Source organism: Coffea arabica, chromosome 8e, assembly GCF_036785885.1.
Source record: "Coffea arabica cultivar ET-39 chromosome 8e, Coffea Arabica ET-39 HiFi, whole genome shotgun sequence".
NCBI classification, from domain to species: domain Eukaryota; kingdom Viridiplantae; phylum Streptophyta; class Magnoliopsida; order Gentianales; family Rubiaceae; genus Coffea; species Coffea arabica.
The window spans coordinates 23,487,541-23,497,672 of record NC_092324.1 but is presented as its reverse complement, the minus strand read 5'-3'; the positions used below and the strand labels follow the sequence as shown (position 1 = coordinate 23,497,672).

General features: G+C 37.1%; 1 pseudogene; it reads right to left on the bottom strand.

Annotated features, from left to right (window-relative positions):
• Positions 1 to 457: 457 nt before the first annotated feature.
• On the bottom strand, positions 458 to 2,416 carry LOC113720717 (uncharacterized; annotated as a pseudogene).
• Positions 2,417 to 10,132: the final 7,716 nt, after the last annotated feature.

The following is a 10,132-nucleotide window of genomic DNA, read 5'->3' as shown; positions in this document are numbered from 1 at the left end:
CTACTTAGGGTTTTCGAAATACTCCCAAACCAAACGTTACCGCCCAAATAATGAATATCTCAACGTAGAACGAACTGGGGCCTCACAGGATGTATACTTGAGATTTATATTGTAATTTATTTGAAGACTTTAGAGAACGACTGAGTCCCGGCGAGAGCCGGGCAGGCGGCCCGTCGAACCCTCTGGTTCGCCTTGGGGGAGGTGGGGTCGTCACAAACTAAACGATGCAAAAACTTCCAAATGGAAGGAAAAGAAAATTACTCCTATCATATTCATTAATTGGCAGGAAAATCAAACACAAATCAGAGACCACTTGTAGCTTGTTTATATGCAAATGTCTCCTAGAACAAAGTGAAAATTGTCACTTTTACAAAAACTTTGTTGACAAGACCCAACCATTTGAAACAAGTCTAACATAGATAGAAAGGAGTATATACTTACCCAAACATCACAATAATTGGGAATTCCATAGCAGGGACCAATAGCATCAGCATAATGAGCTGCAAGACAATAACAAACCAATGATGTCCCTACGAAATGATAATGTGCATTATAAGCTCGAAGACAATGAATAAAATGGTAGCTGTAGTTCTTATAAGAAAATGTTTGCATATAAAACATATGTTTTCTTCTTTTAATTTTGATACTAATCTATACTTGTACCTAATTACGTTACAACTACATATTCCAAGAGCACTACATAATCATCAAAACTTACATATTCATTCGATTTATTTATTTATATTTTTTTTAAGTCCAAATATAAGCAATTGGAACACCTATTCATATCACAGTAATAATGATACACAACTTTCAGGCTGAGTTCCAAGTTCAAAATAAGCTACTCATTACTCGCGTATAATCTACACCTATACCTACATAATTCCACATACAAACTCACATTCAAGAATTAAAGCAAATTATCTCATTCACTTTTGATATCACTTAGAAACCAAAAGGATCTCAGGCTTTTTAGCCTTACTGGGTGTATTAGCATTGGAGGTAGCACTGGCAGCTGCAGCTGCAGCAACAGCCTCGTGTGCCCTGTTATCTAGCTAAATCAGACTGCTAGTCGCCAAAATGGCCTGCGGGTTCAGGTCATGGGAGGCCCAGCATACAAGCTCCTTATTGCCACTGAAGTTGCTGCTTTCACATCCTCTGTAATCAAATGCCCTAGCAAGCAGTGCCCAAAATCCTCAATGCCGGCTGTAATAACTCCCATGGCAGCGGAATTCTCACCCCCTGTGACCTCAACTCGTCATCCCTCCCCTCACTTCGCAAATGCCGAATTTCTTCCACAACATCCTCAATCTCATTGTGACCCCTCGAGTCAACCGAAAGCCCATGGCTACTTTCAGTAAAATTATCAGGTTTTTGGGTAGTAAAATCATCGAAATCAGATTTACAAGGGCAATCCTGACTTGCCCAATCTGCCAAAAATTTGCAAATATCAAGCTTTGACCAACTGGGCATTTGCGAGATCTGCTTATAATAACAATCAAGGGCAATGCCTACAATGGAAGCTCGTTTAGTAGACTTCACCGCCATCTGGGGTTCGAGAGGAGGCGATAGAACGCCGACTAGAGGCCGGGACGAGGGGTTATTGTTAATGGGGTTCGATTTATTCGAATGGGGATTTCGAGAGGAGTGATAAAGAGAAGGTTGAGAGAGATCAGGGATTGAAATGAGCACGGGTATACCCGAATGAGCCTTGACTTCAGATGAGTAGAGGACAAGAAGGACAGCTTCGAAGCCGGCGAGATTAGGGGAGGGGGAGATAGCGGATGTGATGGAGGAGGAGTGGATGCGGGATAGATAGAAGGAGGAGAGGAGAGGGATATAGCAGAGGACAACGAGGCGGAGTTCGGAGTCAGCGGAGAGGAAGGTGTCGTATAGCCACAGGCAAAGAGAGTCGTCGTCGGAGCCGGATGAAGGGGAGGAGAGGGAAGATGAGATGGAAGAATAGGCGGCGGAAGAGAGGAGGAGGGAGCGGGCAGGGCGGTTGGAGTCTGCAAGGAACGAGAGAACTGAGGAGGTTTCGGGGAGAAGAGTGGAGAGGAGATGGATTCGAGTGCGGGCTTTTGATATGGACTCCCACCAGGAGTGCATCGAGTCGGAGTTATTTGCTCCGGCAGCGATGCGGTGGGGAGCAGGACCACCGTTTTGGTGGTTGAAGGAAGTGGAGTTAGATGGGTTAATCTCGGTGGAAGAGGTGGATGAAGAAGGGGATCCACTCCTACCACTATAGCTAATTAAAACCTTCACCTTCGTCCCCAAACTCAATCTCTCAAACCCGTTTCCACCACCAACTCCGCTGAAAACCTTTATCTTGCACAATAAAAAAATGAAGTAATGGTATTCACAACTAAAATAATTCTAGTGGAGATGATTTCGCCCATAACTCAAACAATATCCAAAAAACTTGGGCACAAATTTTCATATCAAATTAACTGATAATCATTCTAAGTTAAGTAGTCACAAGTTTATTTACACTAATGAATTATTTATTTATTCAATTATTTTTATTCTAATGAAGTTATTACATATACAAGAAAATTAAATTAACAAGGAGGCTCATAAGTATATAACAGTTAAAAATCATTAGAGAACACATAATGATTACAAAAACACAATGCTTTTTTTTATTTTTAATTTGGTTTGAAGCATAGATTTTATTGCTATAGTATTATTCTTTATTTTTTAGTACAAAAACACAAATTTTCATCAATATAGGTGGCAAAATTTGTTAATTACATATAAGTGAAAATATACTTTTATAATTTGCAAATATTTTAGCCCTGCAATTTTTTATAATTGCAGCACTAAAGTACATCATTAATTGAAAATAACGAAAGTCAAATTCTATGGTTATAATAGACTTTCATTAAAAATAATCAAATGCTATTAATAAGACATTATTGTTAAGTCAAAATCAAAGAAAATTTAGTGATGACATAATGTTATCACTAATTTATTCAAGATTATAATGACAAGAAAAGTCGTCATTAATTAAATTGCTAGTTTTTAATATTGTCAATTGCTAGTTTTTAATACTTTTGTGAAAATATTGATAATGGTTGAGAAAATTTTGTTACATTACCGCAAGTGATAAATGTACTTTTGTTCTTTTTGAAACATTTATTTTAATGTTTAATTTTGTTTAAAACTATTGTACTAGTATAGATTTGCAAGACAAAACTTAAGTTCTCAATAGTTAAAAAATTCATTACAGAGAAAACACAAAGTAGTAGTTGCAAAATGTGTATAAATTACAAATATTTTAATGTGTATAAATTACAGTTTATTTTAATGTTTAATTTTGTTTGAAACTATTTTACTAGTATATATTTGCAAGACATAGATTTATGGGTAATTTCTTTTTTTTTTTCCTTTCACATATTTAATTTATGTTAAATACAAAACCTACCAGTTTCCCTTCCATAAAAATATTAGTGCAACACTTTTTGAATTTTACTTACAAACATTTATGTATTTAACATAAATTAAATGATTCGGAGTGAAATGCCCATAAAGAGCAGAATATTTGTTCATGTAATGGAGGAAACCCACAAAGAGTTGGTATTTTATGGGCCATTTCTTTTTTTAAAAAAATTTAATTTATGTTGAAAAGATAACCTGCCAGTTTTCGTTTTGTAAGAAATCAGTGTAACACTTTTTGAATTTTACTTACAAACATTTATAAATTTATCATAAATTATATGTTTGAGAGTAAAATGCCCATAAAAAGTTGGTACTTTGAATAGATAATGCTCATTTGCCCATAAACTACACTCCCTGAAGGCTATTTTGTTAATTACTTTGTAGTACTTTGTTATTCCTTTGCTAATACTACTTGGCATGTAGTACAAAGGATAAATCTGGCATAAATTTCTTATTCCATTGATAAAAAGACCTGTCTGCCTTATAACTATTGTAATGAAAGATATATCTTTAGAGTTTATAACAAATTATTACTTAAGTTTGAGAAAATTATAAAATATTTATGCATAGTTTATCAAGATACCATTCGCAATTTCCTAATAAAAAAATAGGGGCTAAATTGTAAAAGTTAGGGTGCCATAATAGAAATAATAAAATTGGTGTATTACATATGGGGGTTAAATTGCAAAAGTTAGAGTGCCATAGTAGAATTAATGAAATTGGTGAATTACATATGGGGCTAAATTACAAAAGTTAGGGAGTAATAATAGAATTAAAGAAATCGGTGTACTACATATGGGGCTAAATTGTAAAAGTTAAGGTATCATAATGGAATTAATGGAATTTTTTACAACATTTGGGGCTAAATCGCAAAAGTTAGGGTGGCACAGTAGAATTAATGAAAGTGACTTAGAAATAAGTACTTTAAACAGTGACGATCAATTCTTGTCACTAAATCCGAATCGGTAGAGTGACAGTGACGATATTAGAAGTTGTCACTATATAGAGCATTTTAGTGACAACTTTTTCAAGGTCGTCACTGAAGACTTAGTTGCTTTGAGCGATTATGACAACTTTCCTTGTCGTCACTAAAAAATGTTGTCACTAATGACCATATTTCTTGCAGTGTAGTTTGTGACGAAAATAACGGGTCGTCACTAAACATTTAGTTGCTTTGATGCAATTGTGACAACTTTAGGTGTCGCGACTAAAGAAGCTCCTTTTGTGACGACCTATTGTCATCACTACAAAATGTTGTCACTAATAACTTTTTTTTTTAGTGATCAGTGACGACAACAAAAAGTCATCCGTAAATAGGCCAAGCAATAGTGATGATGTTCTTAATGTCGTCACTATTGTGTGTTCTAAACACTCCCGCGCTCTTGCTAAATCTTGGCGGGAATTTACGAGTGACGACTTAGAAAAGTCGTCACAAATGAGTTGGCTCCCATTAGAGGTTTGTGACGAGTTAGAAAGTCGTCAATAAAGGATCCACTTTTGTGACAACTTTTTTTCGTCACAGAGAAAAGTTGTCACTGATGACCAATTTTCTTGTAGTGAGAATTCGAAATAGGATAATTCACATCTCGAGCTGGCCAGTCCCAAGAGTAAACTATCTACAATCGAAATTCCCACCTGACGTACCTATCTATGGTCCTCAGATGTCATAAGAACATTGAAGGCCTATAACAATTCACAATTCATAGCTTATTCTCGAACGAGCACTTAATCCTTCATACCTATTCACCACTCAGCCCAGGCTCACTCCGCGCAGAGACCACGCGAACCTGGCTCTGATACCACCTGTGACAGCCCCACCTCCTCCTAAGGCGAACCAGAGAGTTCGGTGGACCGCCTGCCCAGCTCTCGCCGGGACTCAGTCGAACCTCAATCAAATCCGAAATAAAACCACAAGATCAAACGAAATAACAATCCAAAACGTAAAGCGAAACTTATATACATTTCTATCTCAAAAGGAAGTACAAATATCGAATATAAAAAGGTTCTCAATTCGTCATACATCCAGGCCGTGCCAAGCACTAGGGCGAGAACCATTAGAAAACAAAAAAACTAGACTAGGCTAACCTACACTGGGCTCTCGTCCTTGCTCGCATCCCCCTGTTAAGGAAAACAAAACTAAAGGGGTGAGCTAAAAGCTCAGTGAGGTTCTGAACACATATTCAACAACAAAGCCAATACATTAACCATCGTTAATCAATAATTCAAGAAACATTTACAATGGAAAGCGATAATAACACATACATTAAAAGGATACGGGCTCACAGGGAGCCATTTGTTCATTCGTTCGTTCGTTCATTCTCCTGTCATTCCCTTTATTCCTCCAATCATTTGAAAATGCATTTTTGTAAGTAAAACCCTCGTTCGATCGTTCATTTCATTCACCCCCTCCTGGACGTTGGCCAGGCTCCACCAACCTACAAGGTAATACTCGAGTATACCAACATTCACACCCAGGGTCACCATATCGCCCGACCGAGTCCGCTTCTGGCTCGAGTCGATCGGTAACGAAGGGCAGGGCCCAGTTCAGCCAAAAGGCTTACATCATGCACAACTAATGTATCAATCATTAAATCGTTGAAAATTTCACGTTTCATTTAGGTCGAGCGCGATAAAGTACACGCTCGCCTAGAAAATTCATTTTGGAAATCATTGGAAACACTTAACACATTATCAAACAATAACAACAAGTCATGAAGTCAAGGAGAATATAACAAACAAGGAACATTCACCTATGTACGCAAAACAACGTGCAAAATATTCTTCCGGATATTATCCTTAGTCACCGAGAAAACCTAAGATTAAACGAGAAAGAATATTACAGCTCATCTAGCACAAACAATTAGGTGAAATAAAAAAAACTCAACAATTGATGAGTAGAACGTATAAAAAGACTTTGTAGTGAAACGAGGACATTTGGACCCGTGGACAAGAATAATTAGGGTTTCGTAGACCAAACATAAAACCAAACTAAAGACAAGTCGGAATCCAACTAGATAGTGTGACGGCCCCACCTCCCCCCAAGGCGAACCAGAGGGTTCGGCGGGTCGCCTGCCCGGCTCTCGCCGGGACTCAGTCGTTCGCTATATTCCTCAAACAGATTACAATATAAATCTCAAATATACATCACATGGTCCACAAATATACATCCAAGTCTCCAATAATTACATATCAAAAGCGAAGCGGAAATAATTCCCAACTATACATAAAATGATTCCAAATCCAAATTGTACAAGATATATGCCATCCAGTCACGTGAACAAGTACTACAAGCCTTCCTTCGCCTTGAGCCCTGTGGAGGGGAATAAAATATTTTTGGGGTGAGCTAGAAGCTCAGCGAGTAACCAAAAAAATCAGCAATCAATCGGTTTCACAATAGTTCATTTCAATGATGTCATAAATCAATGATGTCATAAATCCATGATGTAGTATCAATAATTCAAGAAACATTTACAATGGAAAGCGATAGTAACATTCATGAAAAGGATACGGGTGGCTCCCCAGCCAACTCTTTTGTCGAGTTTGATCACTGGTTGACCTTTAAGATCCTGAGCTACACAGCTCACTTCTCTTGCCCAAGTCACGAGCAATAAATGCTCTAAAATATTTTTCAAGCAATAAATGCTCTGGTTCAAGCAATAAATGCTCTGGTTCAAGCAATAAATGCTCTGGTTGAAGCAATAAATGCTCTGCTAAATTCACAAGCCATGAATGCTCTATAACGAATCATAAAAAATCATAAAAATCATATTTCCCAAGTATTAATAGCAACTAATGGGGTTTAGATCGAGTGCGATAAAGTACACCCTCGCCTAAGTGCCCATTCATAGTAAACTCATTTTTGTATTGAGATATGCAAGAAAACAGTTCAAAAGTAGCTTTGGAAACAGTTTAAAGGTAAATAATGCAAGACAACAGTTCAAAAATAACTTTGGAAACAGTTCAAAAGTAAATAATGCAGGAAACGGTTCATAAATAACTTTAGAAATAGTTTGAGGTCACTCACCTCCATGGCTCAGAAACCATCCATCATATATCATTGCCTTACTCAAATCCAAGTCTTAGATCACAAACTCAATGCAAACAAGTCCTTTAAAAGTTCGGACAGCACTTCCCCTAAATTTGCTAACTTTTCCAGCCATCATGGCTTCATTATTTCCTCAGCCAGTCCCAAAGGTACACACACAACAATAAGTTCATCCAATAGCCATTCAGCAAGCTCCAAGTAGTACTAGTACAAGTCAAGCTAGGGAAAAGTCCGGAAATGAAAGTTAAGCTCAAAACCAGAAAAACAGGTTTTGACGTCATTTTGCGGTAATGGTACCAAAGGCGCTACGACTGTCGGATGAAGGTGAAAGACCCACCGTTTTGAAGCTACGAGATAGGGCTACAATATTACAGAAGGTCACTCAACCCAGTTTCGAGTGTAACCAGGTCAAAAATGCAAGATACTACATCAACAACGTAAAACAGATTCACCAAAACGCATTCTAGCGGAAACATCATAACTCAGGCTCTACAAGTCCAAATCCAGAAATTCCAAAACCAGCTGAAAGCTAAGAAACAGGAATAAATGTAATCAGAAGGCCTCAACAACCAATTCGGAAGAAATTCCAGCCAAAACAACCAATTACAGGCGCAGTTCTCAATTTCGGGTAAAACCAGAACAGCAATAGTAATTTCGACTTTTCTCATTCCACACTACTCCGATTGACCTGAAAATTTGTAGGCACCTCTAAAATGTCATTCCCTACAACTTTCATGTTTTAAGCCAAGGCCAATTCGGCCTCTATATATGAGATATAAATTCGGACAGAATGAAGAACATTGAAACCTAGTTTTCCACTTTTCCTTCCAAAACAGAAATTGATTGCAATTAATCACTTTTTCCACCTCCTAGAGTCATTAAACATCATTTCCAATCATCATACATGACCCCATAATCATATCCATATGAAAACAGAAAAATCCCCAATAATTATAAAACTTCACCAATTCAACCAAAATCAAGATATAATCCATAAAAGTGCATCTTATACCACCACCAATCATGAATTGAACATCATTAGAGGAAGGAGAGGGGTCCTTCACAACTCACCTTAGCAATACAAGAGATAGAGCAACTAGCCACCTTAGCTTTCCAAACAACTTCACAACCAAGCTCAACTCCACCAAACTAAGAGGTTTTATGGAGTAATTGGAAGATTAATCGGTTTAATTGAAAGATTTGGCAAAATTGGAGACTAGAAAATTGAGAGCTTTTCTTTCTTTCTTGCTTGATAAGGGCCGGCCAAGAAGCTTGTAAAATGAAGCTTATTTTGGTCAATTTTTGGTATTTATTTGGTAAAGGTAAAGGTAAAGTCAAATGGTCAAAGTCCAAGATTAAATCACAAGGTGACACTTGTCACCTTTTGGTTCAAAACTTATCTTTTTGTCTCTCCAATACAAATATCTTAACACCTTGTAAAATAATATCACTTAATACAAAATTCCAACAAGTTGTCAAAAATATAATGTATTTACCGCACTAGCGGGTCCCACGTCCAAAATACGCTCTTAATTTCTCAAAAACTAACCGATACTAGAAAAATCATTTTAAAACTATTTTTGCTCATAAACTTTATCTGGGGAATTTTTCTAATAAAGAAAATGTAGAAAAGGCGGACGATTAAATAAAATAAACACTAGAAAATTAGAAAATTTTCGGGTTCTCACTTTCATACTTTTCGGGGCGTCACAAATAGGCTAAGAAATACTGTTTTCGGAATCGTTTATATGGTTCAAAATCATCTCATATTCAAGTAGATATTATACACTAAAGGTCTTAATGAAATTCTTGAAAAAAAGGAGGTCAAAATACCCGGGAAAACCCTAAACCACTCCTCTTTGTTTGGGTAAGAGTAAGTACACATTTGAAGTTTCCAATTGAAGAAGGATCATGTTTTAAGATGGAAAACGGTCATAGTATTTGCCAAACGAAAAATATACGAGTTCAAATAGAAACTTAGCCCTCGAGCGAAAATTTGGGCAGCACGCCCTTTGTATTTACCCATTTCCCAGCCATTTATGGTTTCATTATTTTTTCTCAATCAATCCCAACATTACACACAACATAAATAGCCACTCAATAGGCTCAATGTCATATGATTACCAAATCAAGCTAGGACATGTGCGGAAATGACGTTTAGGTTGGAAAACAAAAGGCAGATTTGCTGTTGCTTAGCGGAATTAACACAACTGAAGCGACACTAGTCGGATTGAGGTGAAATTTACACCTTTTCGAAGCTAAGAGAAAGGGCTACAATGTTGAAGAAGACCATTCAGTCCAGTTTGCAATGTATCTAGGTCAAATGTATCGAAACAACCCCAGATTTTCCAGTTCGCAGTTAAACTACCAGTCCTGATTCATTCAATCATATCTCAGCACATACAACTCCAATTCAAGTGATTCCAAAACCATTTGAAAGCTAAGATACAAGGATATAAGTCTTAAGAAGACATCGACAACCAAATCAGTAGTATTCCTGGTCAAAACAACCAATTACAGAAGCTGATTAGCATGTTCGGATAGAAACAGGGCAGCAGGAGTATTTTGGTCTTTTCACAGGCTACGTTGCTCCGATTGGGCTGAAATTTTGTAGGCTACTATAAAACATCATTCTCTACAATTTTT